Source organism: Staurois parvus, unplaced genomic scaffold (assembly GCF_062004578.1).
Source record: "Staurois parvus isolate SC_StPar_1 unplaced genomic scaffold, SC_StPar_1.0 ptg000277l, whole genome shotgun sequence".
In the NCBI taxonomy this organism is placed as follows: domain Eukaryota; kingdom Metazoa; phylum Chordata; class Amphibia; order Anura; family Ranidae; genus Staurois; species Staurois parvus.
Window position 1 is genome coordinate 1,797,102 of NW_028318073.1, and position 12,471 is coordinate 1,809,572.

At 40.2% G+C, this 12,471-nt stretch overlaps 1 protein-coding gene across 6 annotated transcripts in view; it reads right to left on the reverse strand.

The window, feature by feature from the left end:
• Positions 1–12,471, reverse strand: part of MAP4K3 (mitogen-activated protein kinase kinase kinase kinase 3) — a 478,522-nt gene that overhangs the window by 452,146 nt on the left and 13,905 nt on the right. The window lies entirely within an intron of this gene.

The following is a 12,471-nucleotide window of genomic DNA, read 5'->3' on the forward strand; positions in this document are numbered from 1 at the left end:
ACAAACAGCAGCACACTGCGCTTCCCAGTGATTGATTGTGCGAGGGGGGGTTAGGACAAGTCTAGAACAACTAGAGAACTGACCACAGTGTGTTCTACCGCTTAGTATGGTACATTTTTAATAGGAAAGCAGAGGGAGTGGCAGGAACACCAGTGATTTCACCCAGGCAATACAAAGAGAACATGATACTTTTTCATACAACTACATGGAAGAGCAGACACGTATCAGGAATATGAAATGTTACGTATTCCTTAACCACTTCCATGCCACCCTATAGCAGATATACTGCTACAGGGCGGCACGGGTGCGCAAATTCACGTATATATACACGTGATTCGCACTCCCGCAGTTTTCACGGCCAGGACCTGCGAGTACTGTGGTTTGATCCCCAAGGGATCAATCATCCGATTTAGGCCAGTGATGGTCGGCTTAAGTAGGATAATCACTGTATTAGTGTCGCTGGCAACTTCAGATAGCATTCGCGTCAGTTAGTGCCCCTCAGTACACCAGTCATCACATTTAACCCCTTGATTGCCAGGAACACGCTCACATACACAATAAACCTCCATTGCTAGTATAGTGTCTGAACGGATCAATATCTTTGATCAGATCAGCACTATATCAGCGTTCACATTAGTATAGCGTCACCAAAAACGCTGCGTTAGCAGGATCAGCCCCGACACCTGTGTTTAGCCCCTACACTTAACCCCCCCTCGCTTCTCCCCCAGCAAGTGCAATGTCAGTAGAGCACTGTCACTTGATACATTACACACAAAACCGCAGTGTACACAGAATTAGGCTTGATCTCTGTTAGCACTTGCTGGTAAATTTTTTTGTAGCGGTTCAAGCAGTCCCTGACAGTCAGGTGCTATTTTTCCAGTGAGTCACACTAGGTACCTAGAAATTTTGCAGCCAAAATGTCAATGGAAAGGTTCAAATGTGGCCCTTCGTAAATCACCTTAATCAAAAATTTGCAGATGTCTATACTGCCCAGCAAAACTTCTGCGTTGATGAGTCCCTCATTAATTTTTCTGGCCACCTTGCATTCAAACAATTTTTTCCCAGAAAGCATGCAGATATGGGGTCAAGGTGTATAAGACCTGTGAGAGGGCAACGGGCTATAAATATAAGTTTCAGAGAAAAGAGTCACGTGGAGCCCCCCGGATGCTCAGACTACATGGGGAGCAGTGGCAAGATAGTTTTGGGGCTTGGTGTCATCCTTTTTTCACTTATACAATTTTTATTCAAACTTGCCACTATTTAGACATTTGTACAATCTTGGAATTGGCACATGTGGCACTGTGTGACCTAACTGCTGGGGCTTCCCCCAAGGACCTGTAAATACCTGTTTTAGAAAGGGGGAAAAAGCCTGCTAGAGAAATGAGGAATTGCATGCAGTGAAGTGGAAGGAGAAACAGGATGTTTTCATCCTGTCTTCTATTCACGCAGTTACAACCATCCAAATTGCCACGGCAGCTGGTGTTGTTGAGAAGCCCCTCTGTGTCCATGATTATAACCTTAACACGGGAAGGGTGGACTTCAATGATCAGATGATGAAGCAGTACTTAGTTTCACAAAAAGCCAGACGCTGGTACAAAAAAGTGTCTGTTTGTTTATTTCAATTGGCTCTATATAATGCTTTTGTGCTTTACAAAGAGATCATCATGGCCCTTTTGTATCCAGAAGGTGCTGTGGCCTCAACCCAGATGCAGTTAGCCGGCTGCTTGAGAGGCATTTTCCCGATGCCATTCCTGGTACCCCAACCCAAAGGACACCCCAAAAAAGATGTTGTGCCTGTAGCAGACATGGAATTAGGCGTGGCACCCACTTTTTTTTGTCCCTCCTGTCCTGACAAACCTGGTCTCTGCCTCATGGACTGCTTCCGTCACTACCACACGCTAGTGGAGTATTAGTATAAGGTACAGCACGGCACAGTTCAGGGCACATATTTACACAGGGTCTCGAAAGATGGTAGTCAGGAAACTGGCTATTGCATTTTGAGAGACCTTACAAACTGTTTTAAAAAGTTTGTTTTAAAAAAATAAATACATATATAGCTAAAAAGCATAACAAATAAAAAGCACAAATCCCTCCAAAAATGTTATATTATAAAAACCAAAAATATTTAGTTTTTTGTTGTTGTCGTTGTTGTTACTGTTCTACTGTTACAATTTTGGTGTTACTGTTTTATTGTTAACTATTGCTGTTCTCTTTGCAGGAATACCATTCAGCTGCAGCACCGACCTGTTTATTCTGACAGCAACAGGAACTTGCTCTCAGAATATACATAAGTCAGTGTGTGCAGTGCTGTTGGATGAGATTTATCCTGGCAATTCAGGTCCTCCGAAACTGTGATAGGTAGCGAGGAAATGAAATGAGGAAGCTATGCACCTTCAGGCTATCAAAGTGGTCATTGGATTTCAGGCTCCTGTATGTGGCTAGGCTCCCAAAAAAGTCTCACACATGTGGTATCCCCATACTCAGGAGAAGTAGCAGAATGTATTTTGGGGTGTAATTCCACATATACCCATGGCTTGTGTGACCAATATATCATTTAATTGACAACTTTGTGTAAAAAAAAAAAACGTTTTTGTCATTTTCCAAAAACTTGTGGGAAAAAAATAAATCTTCCATGGATTCAATATGCCTCTCAGCAGATAGCTTAGAGTGTCTACTTTCCGAAATGGGGTCATTTGGGGGTGTTTGTACTCTCCTGGTATTTTAGCACCTTAAGAAATGTGATAGGCAGTAAGAAAGTAAAAGCTGTGTAAATTCCATTATCTATACCATAGTTTGTAAACGCTATAACTTTTACACAAAGCAATCATACACTTATTGGGATTTTGTAACCAAAAACATGTAGCAGAATACATTTTGGCCTAAATTTATGATGAAATTTGAGTTGTTTGGATATTTTTAATGACAGAAATGAGAAAATATTGGGGGTTTTTCAAAATGTATGGGTTTTTTTTTCATAGCGCGAAAAATAAAAAAGTGCACAGGTGATCACATACCACAGAAAGAAAGCTCTATTTGTGTGAAAAAAAGGACAGAAGTTTCATTTATGTACAGTATTGCATGACCGTACAATTGTCAGTAAAACTAGTGCTGAGCTGTATAGCAAAAAAATAGCGTAAATTGCAGTATTTATACCATAGTTTGTAGATGCTATAACTTGCACACAAAGTAATCAATATCCACTTACTGGGATTTTTTAACCAAAGACATGTAGCAGGATATGTTTTCGCCTAAATTTATGACTAGCTCTGAGTTTACTATAAATTTTTTATAGCTGAAAATAAAAAAATATCGTTTTTTTTTTTTTCAAAATGTTTGGTCTTTTTATGTTTATAGCACAAAACATAAAAAGCACACAGGTGATCAAATACCACCGAAAGAAAGCTCTATTTATGTGAAAAAAAAGACATAAATTTAGTTTGGGTACAGCATTGCATGACCGCGCAATTGCCAGTTGAAATAGTGCAGTGCCAAATAGCACAAAAAGGCCTAGTCAGGAAGGGGGGTAAATCATCAGGAGGGCAAGTGGTTAAATATAAATGTGGGTCACATGCCCTGAAAATGTACTTCCCTGGCTTTTCCGAACACAATGAAAAGCACTACACTTAAGTGAAACCCCAACATTACCACAGTGGACATATGGCCGTTAGATGTGAGGTAAAACTGAGAGTTCCTAGTAATGGCACACTGAAAAATGAAAGGGCAAAATCTTAACATAATAGCATGATAAAATTAAAATCACACCAGTGAGTGTCTAAAGCACACAAAGGGCTCTTACGATTCCTAAATCTATCAATAATATTCAAACAACAACTGCAAACCACTCTAAGGGCTTCTGCTTGTGGCCTAATGCAACTGTATAAAGTGCATCTAAATCAAAGAACAATGTGAATTACAGCTTACCAGTACTTAGATATGATGGCTGCATACATTTTATTTATTCAGGCATTTCCTGCTTTTTTCACCTGGTGGTCCAGCCAGTAATATATTTACTGTTCTAGGGTGACAATAATCACTGTTCCCGTCTTCACTGTCAATGGAAGGGAAATGAAGGGACGTGACATGTTTTAGAACTACAAAACACCTCACCCTCTCCTGATCTCAACACTGGAAGTAGGTGCACACTTGGATCTCTGGAGCAGACATGTTTTTGTTTAAAGTAGATCTAAACTGTAACAGGATGACATTTAGTTTGCCATTAGAAACTGCCATTTTTTCATAAAATACCACCTTCACCCTTTTCCAGCATGTATTTACATCTCAGAGCTGCTGATCTCCTCCAGAATCTTGTAGTCACTTCCTGCCCGAATGCTCATCCCAGCAGATTTTACAAGTAGTAAGCAATGATGTCAGCAAGTGACATCTTGCTTACTACTAATCATGTGATCACTGATTGGCCAATCAGTGATCACATGATCGGACCTCATACAGAGGTCCCGTAAGCGATCAGTGTTCTCCGGACACAATGGCAACTGGTTCGCGATGCCGCGTGCACCTAGGGAGCACGCACTGGCAATGGATGCGGGAAGACGTTTATAAACGGCCACCCACTCCTGCACTGCTTCCGCCAGAGCCAGACGGGAAGTGGTTAACGCCCAGTGTGCATGGAGCCTAAAGCTGGGCATACATGGATTAAAACTTGGGGAGCAGAAAAGAACTGTCAAAAGACCTGTGTACCAAGGTAATGGAACGTTATAAAGGTAAAAAATTAATAAAAAGATATCCAAAGCCTTGTATATGCCAGTCAGTACTGTTCAATCACTTATTCAGAGGTGGAAAGTTCAGGATCTTTTTATACTAAGCTAAGGTCAGGCAGACCAAGAACTGCAGCCACAACTGCCAGAAGAACTGTTTGGGATACAAAGAAAAACCCACATGTAACCTCAGGCTGCTCTGAAAAAAGATGGTGAGGTTATTTCAAGGTGCACAATACATTAATTCAAAAAGTGCCAGAAAGGCCACAAACAAACCTAGTTATAATATGGCCAACAACACCTTGACACACCTCACAGCTTCTGGCACACTCTAAACTGAGTGATGAGACCAAAAAAGAGGTTCATGGTCACAACCATAAGCACTATATTTAGAGAGAGGTCAACAAGACCTATAGTGACAAGGATGCCATCCCCACTGTAAAGCATGGTGGTGGCTCACTGATGTTTTTGGGGGCGGTGAGCTCTAAAGGCACAGGGAATCTTGTGAAAATTGATGGAAGGATGAATGCAGAATGTTATCAGAAAATACTGGCAGACAATTTGCATTCTTCTGCAAGGAAGCTGCGCATAGGACGCTCTTGGATTTTCCAGCACAACAATAACCTGAAGCACAATGCCAAGTTAAGCCTCCAGTGGTTACAGCAGAAAAAAGTGAAGGTTCTGGAGTGGCCATCAAAGTCTCCTGACCTTAATATCACTGAGCCACTCGGGGGGAGATCTCAAAAGTGCACTTCATGCAAGATGACCAAAGACTTTACACGACCTGGAAACATTTTGCCAAGAAAAATGTGAAGCTCTATCACATGCAAGAATTCAGGACTTCATAGACAACTATTACAAAAGATTGTACACGGTCATTGATGCTAAAGGGGGCAATACACAATATTAGGAACGAAGGGTATGCAGAATTTTGAACGGATCATTTCATTTGTCATTTGTCATGTTTTGCATCATGATTGTGCCATTCTGTTATAACCTACAGTTAAATATGAATCTCATATAAAATAAATGTGTTTCGCCTGCACACTCATGGGTTTCTTTAACCACTTCCTGTCTGGACACTTTTACCCCCTTCCTGTCCAGGGCAATTTTCAGCGCTATCACACTTTGAATGACAATTGCGTGGTCATGCAACACTGTACCCATATGAATTTTTTACCATTTATTTGAGACAGATAAAGCTTTATTTTGGTGGTATTTATTCACCGCTGGGATTTTTATTTTTTTTGCTATGTAAATGAAAATGTCCAAAAATTTAGAAAAAAGTTTTTTTCTTATAAAATTTTGCAAATAAATAAATCTTTCATCATAAATCTTGACCAAAGTGTATTCCGTTATCTTTTTAGTAAAAAAAAAAAAAAAAAAGCCAAAATTAGTTTATAACCAAAAATTATAATTCGTAAACATTTTTTTACATTTTTATTAAATTTTTTTATATTATTATTTATGTTTTGTTTTTGATTAGTTTTTTTACATACTGTCACCCTAGCAGTAGTGTCACCATGGTGACACTGTACTACTTGTGGGGGGTGATGAAGATTTTTTTTTTTACAGTGATTGCTTTTACACCCATATAGGATGTAAAAGTAATAATTTCTCTTTCTCTCTGTCTGCATTCTTGCAGCCATTGAGACCTACTGAGTGAGCTGTGATTGGTCACAGCTTGTCACATGGTACAAGGCTGCTGTGAATAGCCTTGTACCATGTGACCTCTGTGATCATTCACAGATTTCACACGTAGTAAGCAATGATGTCACAAGTGGGCACCGGATCACGGTGCTGCACGCTCGCAGGGAGCGCGCACAGCTAGAAATGGCTGGAGTGCCACCGTCCTGCCGTTTATAAACAGCAGACGGACGGCAAGTGGTTAAAAATGGTACGTACAATTACCAATTCTCCAAGGGTATGCAAACTTTTGAGCACAACTGTATATCCTCATCCCGACCCATTGTTTTCATGCAGATATCTGCTTATCTATGGCCAGCCTAAAGCTGGCTCAAGATGAATCAAAATTTGTCCGGTTCAGCAGGGATGTTCCATCAGGTGCAAGAAAAAAAAATGCAGTTTTTAAAAAAAAAAAATCCTTGCATTTGATTGGGTATTTTTTGCAAAGTTAACCACTTGCCCTCCTGAGGATTTACTCCCTTCCTGACCAGGCCATTTTTTGAGTTACGGTGCTGCATTAGTTTAACTGACAATTGCGCAGTCATGCAGCGCTGCACCCAAATGAAATTTCCGTCCCAATAATCCCAATAAGTGTATATTAATTGGTTTATGCGAACGTTATAGCATTTACAAATGGCGGTATATATACACTGGGATTTTTTTTTTCTTTTTACTAGTAATGGTGGCGATCAGCAACTTATAGCAGGACTTCGGCGGGCATTCTGACACTGGGGGGGAACTGACTTGGTGTCACTGACATCCCCAGTGGCACCAATACAGTGATCAGTGCTAAAAAAAAAAGCACTGACACTGTACTAATGGAACTGGACAGAAAGGGGTTAACATGAGGGGCGATCAAAGGGTTAACTGTGTGCGGTTTTACTTGTGTCTGTGCTTCACTGTAAGCATGCTGCTTTGCATGGCTGTGCAGTGCACAGTCACCCGAAGCAGTGTGCATGAGCTGACAGGGAGGAGAACTGTTTTGTTTACAAACAGTTCTCCCTATCAGAGATGCTCAGCAATCTCCGAGCAGCAGTAAGTAATCACCGGGCGCCAGAGAGTAATCATCGGCCAGGGCCCGGTGATTGACAGCCGTGGCCGCGAATGGTGGCACGGATTAGGGTGTGCGCACACACCCTACCCGCAAATGCAAAATAAAGCATACTATATATATATACCCATACATATACACATACATACATATACACACACACATACATACATACTGTACGTGATTTTGCGCACCCGTGCCGCCCTGTAGCAGTATTTCTGCTATAGTGCGGTAGGGAAGCCGTTAAGCTTCACCTGATTGGCAAATGCCCTTATAAAGTGCACAGTCTAATTGTTTTTAGTAAATCAATCCCATGGAGAAGTTCAGCTATGAGGAAAGATTAGCTGAACTAAATTTATTCTCTCTGGGGAAGAGACGATCAAATTATAAGGCTTCATGTACACAAGCCGACCCTGACCGTTGGCCACAGAAAAATGCAAATTGCAGTACTGTGGTTTTGACGCATTTCCTATCCTGGATGCGATTCTTCCGCATTCAGGATAGGGAGGTTTAACCTCACCTAACCGCGGCAGCTCCTAAACTCTGTAAAAGCCTATGTGTACATGAAGCCTTTTTTTTTTTTTTTGGATAGAGTGGAGATCGATTAGAATTGAAATTGAGAAAAAAAGAAAAAATTGGGCTGTTTCAGAAAAGTAATAAAAGGTGAAATATTCTAATGGACACACTAGTTATGGTTACCTGGGGGTCCCCAAGGAATTCCCTTAATCTGCAGGGATTTCCTATTACTTCCTGTTTGGCTATGAGGCAGGAAGTGAAGGGAAATCTTTGCAATGGGACACAGTGGTCCAAAAAAAATTTGACAAGGGATATAACCCTCCCTTGCTCTAAATTGAAAAGAAAAAAAAAAAAGAAGCTTTTCTTATAGTTTTACTGTAAGGAAGGATTTGATCAACATGTATAAATACATACGTGGTCTACAGTGCCTTGAAAAAGTATTCATACCCCTTGAAATTTTCCACATTTTGTCATGTTACAACCAAAAACGTAAATGTATTGTACTGGGATTTTATGTGATAAACCAACATAAAGTGGCACATAATTGTGAAGTGGAAGGAAATGATAAATGGTCTTCAAAATTTTTTACCAATAAATATCTGAAAAGTGTGGCGTGCATTTGTATTCAGCCCCCTTTATTTGGATACCCCTAACTAAAATCTAGTGGATTCACTAGATTCAATTGCCTTCAGAAGTCACCTAATTAGTAAAAGTCCACCTGTGTATAATATAATCTCAGTATAAATACAGCTGTTCTGTGAAGCCCTCAATGGTTTGTTAGAGAAAAAATAGCATCATGAAGGCCAAGGAACACACAACCGACAGGTCAAGGATAAAGTTGTGGAAAAGTTTAAAGCAGGGTTTGGTTATAAAAAAAAATATCCCAAGCTTTGAACATCTCACGGAGCACTGTTCAATACATCATCTGAAAATGGAAAGAGTATGGCACAGCTGCAAACCTACCAAGACATTTCTATATAGCTAAACTGAAAGGCCGTATACCTACACTGAAAGGCCGGGTAAGGAGAGCATTAATCAGAGAAGCAGCCAAGAGGCCCATGGTAGCTCTGGAGGAGCTGCAGAGATCCACAGCTCGGGCAGGAGAATCTGTGCACAGGAAAACTATTAGTCATGCACTCCCCAAATCTGGCCTTTATGGAAGAGTGGCAAGAAGAAAGCCATAAGAAGTCCTGTTTGCAATTTGCAAGAAGCCATGTGGGGAACACAGCAAACATGTGGAAGAAGGTGCCCTGGTCAGATGAGACCAAAATGGAACTTTTTGGCCAAAAAGTAAACCGCTATGTGTGATGGAAAACTAACACTGCAGGGAAGAAAGGCCCATTTGCTTTATGTTATGCCCTAAACACAGCTGTAACTTGTGACATGGTACAAAAGATGGAATTAGCCTTTAGAGCCAAATTGCTGCACATGCTCCCAGCACACTGAGTGAGACCTCACCAACAGCTCTAAGTCTATGATCGTGAGCCAACAGTCATGTGACCACTGTGGAAGCCAATCACAGACATCACAGATCAGGACACTGCCTCCACCTCCTAGGATTAAAAGCCACTTAAAAGTGCCACTGGTAAGCAATATGAAGGAGTTAAAGGGAGTGCTGACTGTCACTTTAAACAACCTCTTACAGGCTTCAGCAGGCTTTCAACAAGTTTCAAATAATGCTGAAGCTTACAAAAGCCTCATAGCAGCTTGTTTAAAGTGACAGTTAGCACATCCATTAGCATCTGTGTTTAACACTCCCTACAAGAGTTGAACAGTGCTTCAAAGGATAAGCTCACCTTCAGAACATGTTCCGCCTGTTTTTAGGGTGGAACATAAAACATGTTCCAGCATCTGAATATCCCCCCAATCCTCTTCCCGCACCTGCTGTCACAAATTGAAAACAGCACAAACATGAGGGCCTCTACCCACGTGTCCATATTATTTATTCACAGTTTCCTGTGAACGGATAGACTACAAGTACCATCAAACATTGCAGCTGACGGCTTGTAGTTCTCAAACTATGAACGCTCTTGATTGAGCGCTATTGATTCTCCCTGCTCTCAAGTAACTTCCTGCCCGTGTATGAGGTATGGGCAGCCAGCTATCCTGACAGTCTGGAGGAGCCTGAGATTGCAACCATAATCTGCGGATCATGGGTGCAATGCTCTGCAGACTCCTTAGAAAAAAAAATAATAAATACACTTATTTTTAATTGCAAAAAAAATCTGCATTTATTTATTTTTCTTTTTTCAAAAGGTGAACTTAGCTTTTAATGCCTATAGCAAAGCCTGTCAGTACAGTACAGATGAGCTTAGGCATCTTCCAAACTCATCTCTAGCTGAACTCTAGCCTCTTGCCCATCTCCCTCTGGCTGATGACTGTGTTGCTGTTTTATCATATTTAAAGTGTTACTAAACCCAGGACCCTGCATTCACTATATTTGGTCTCCCACAGTACACACAACATGGAAATGCAATTCTTTTAATAAATATAAACTGCTAAATACCTTTTCTCATCAGACGTAGATATAAGTCTTGTGACTTCTGTCAGTGTCCGTCCGAGCACTGGTTCATCTTGTAGGAGTTTTAATTCTCCTCTGACTGTCCTATGAGTCTGTATGACCCCTGACCCTCTGTCTGGATAGTTCTGATTGGCCCTGTGCTGATCACATACACCCTCCCAAAACAAAAAAAGAAAAATTCCTTTAGCAATACACGCCAAACTGAGCATGTACAGAATGTCTCCTAGGGCTCTGTACTATCAGAAGATGTATTGGAGGCAGTGAAAGAAAGGGAGGATCAGAGAAGTCAGGATCAAACAGCCTTTTCCCATAATGTGGAGGATTAACCCCTTAGGTTCCACAGTGAGTATATCAAGCATGCCTCACTGCATATACTGTCCGATTTTACTTTTGTGAGTTTAGTAGGTGATTCTCAGGATGAGCAGCCGTCCAGATCTTCTTCTAATGCTATCAGTGGTGAGCTTAGCCGGCTTTGCCTGCAGCTGTGTTTTTGCACTCTAGTCTTTTTTATTTCAATGAGCTGCGAGGCGAGTAATTTTCATCCCGACATTCTCACAAACACACACACACACTACTTGCCATGATGTTGTCTTTAAAAGAAGTATGGGATTTTTTTTTAACCACTTGCCTACCGGGCACTTTAACCCCCTACCTGTAAAGGCCAATTTTCAGCTTTCAGTGCTTTGGCTGTACTTCTCTTTTTATATGGGCCATTTGAAATGCCAGGTTTGTCTCTACCAAATCTTTAGGTTATAACCATTTACACAACCAGAGGTCCTGAGCCAAACAATACATGGATTTAACCACTTCAAGTCCAGACACTTTTACCCCCTTCCTGTCCAGGCCAATTTTCAGCTTTCAGCACTATCACACTTTGAATGACAATTGCGCGGTCATGCAACATTGAACCCATATGATTTGTTTAGCATTTTTTTTTTAGACAGATAAAGCTTTATTTTGGTGGTATCACCACTGGGATTTTTATTTTTTTTTGCTATGTGAAAAAGTCCCAAAATTTTGAAAAAAAAGTGTTTTTCTTATAAGATTTTGCAAATAAATAATATTTCGTGATAAATATTGGCCAAAATGTATTCCATTATCTTTTTAGTAGAAAAAAAAAAAAAAAACCAAATTAGATTATAACCAAAAATTTGAATTTTTAAACTTTTTTTTACATTATATTATTTTTTTATATTATTATTATTATTATTATTATAATACAGCATTTATATAGCGCCAACAGTTTGCTCAGCGTTGTACATTACAATGGGAGACAATACATGAGAGTACAGTAACAATACAATAAAATACACAAGGGGTTCGAGGGCCCTGCTCCTTGGAGCTTACAATTTAGGATATTATTATCCATTAGCCAATGGCCGAATGGCAGCCAGCAAAATCCCTTAGCAATCCGGGTGGATGCCATATTGATCAATATTCAGTTCTATACCATAGTTTGTGAACCCTATAACTTTCCTACAAACTAAAAAATACATCCTAATTTGGGTTATTTTCACCAAAGACATGAAGCAGAATACATCTTGGCCTAAATTTATGAAGAAAAATTGTTAATTTGCAAACTTTTATAAACAGAAACAAAAAAAAAGTGTTTTTTTTTCAAAATTTTCAGTCTTTTATTGTTAATTTAGCAAAAAATAAAAACCCCAGTGGTGATTAAATACCACCAAAAGAAAGCTCTAGTTGTGTAAAGAAAATGATAAAATGTTAGTTTGGGTACAGTGTTGCATGACCGCGCAATTGTCAAAGTGTGAGAGCGCTAAAACCTGAAAAATGGCCTGGGTGGGAAGGGGGTAAAAGTGCCCGGTATGGAAACGGTTATTTATGGGTTTTTTTTGTTTTTTTTTTACATATTGTCACCCTAGCAGTACAGTGTCACCATCGGGGCACTGTACTACTTGTGATGGGTGATGAAGATTTTTTTTTTTTTTTTCCACTGATTGCTTTTACACTCATAATGGCTGTAA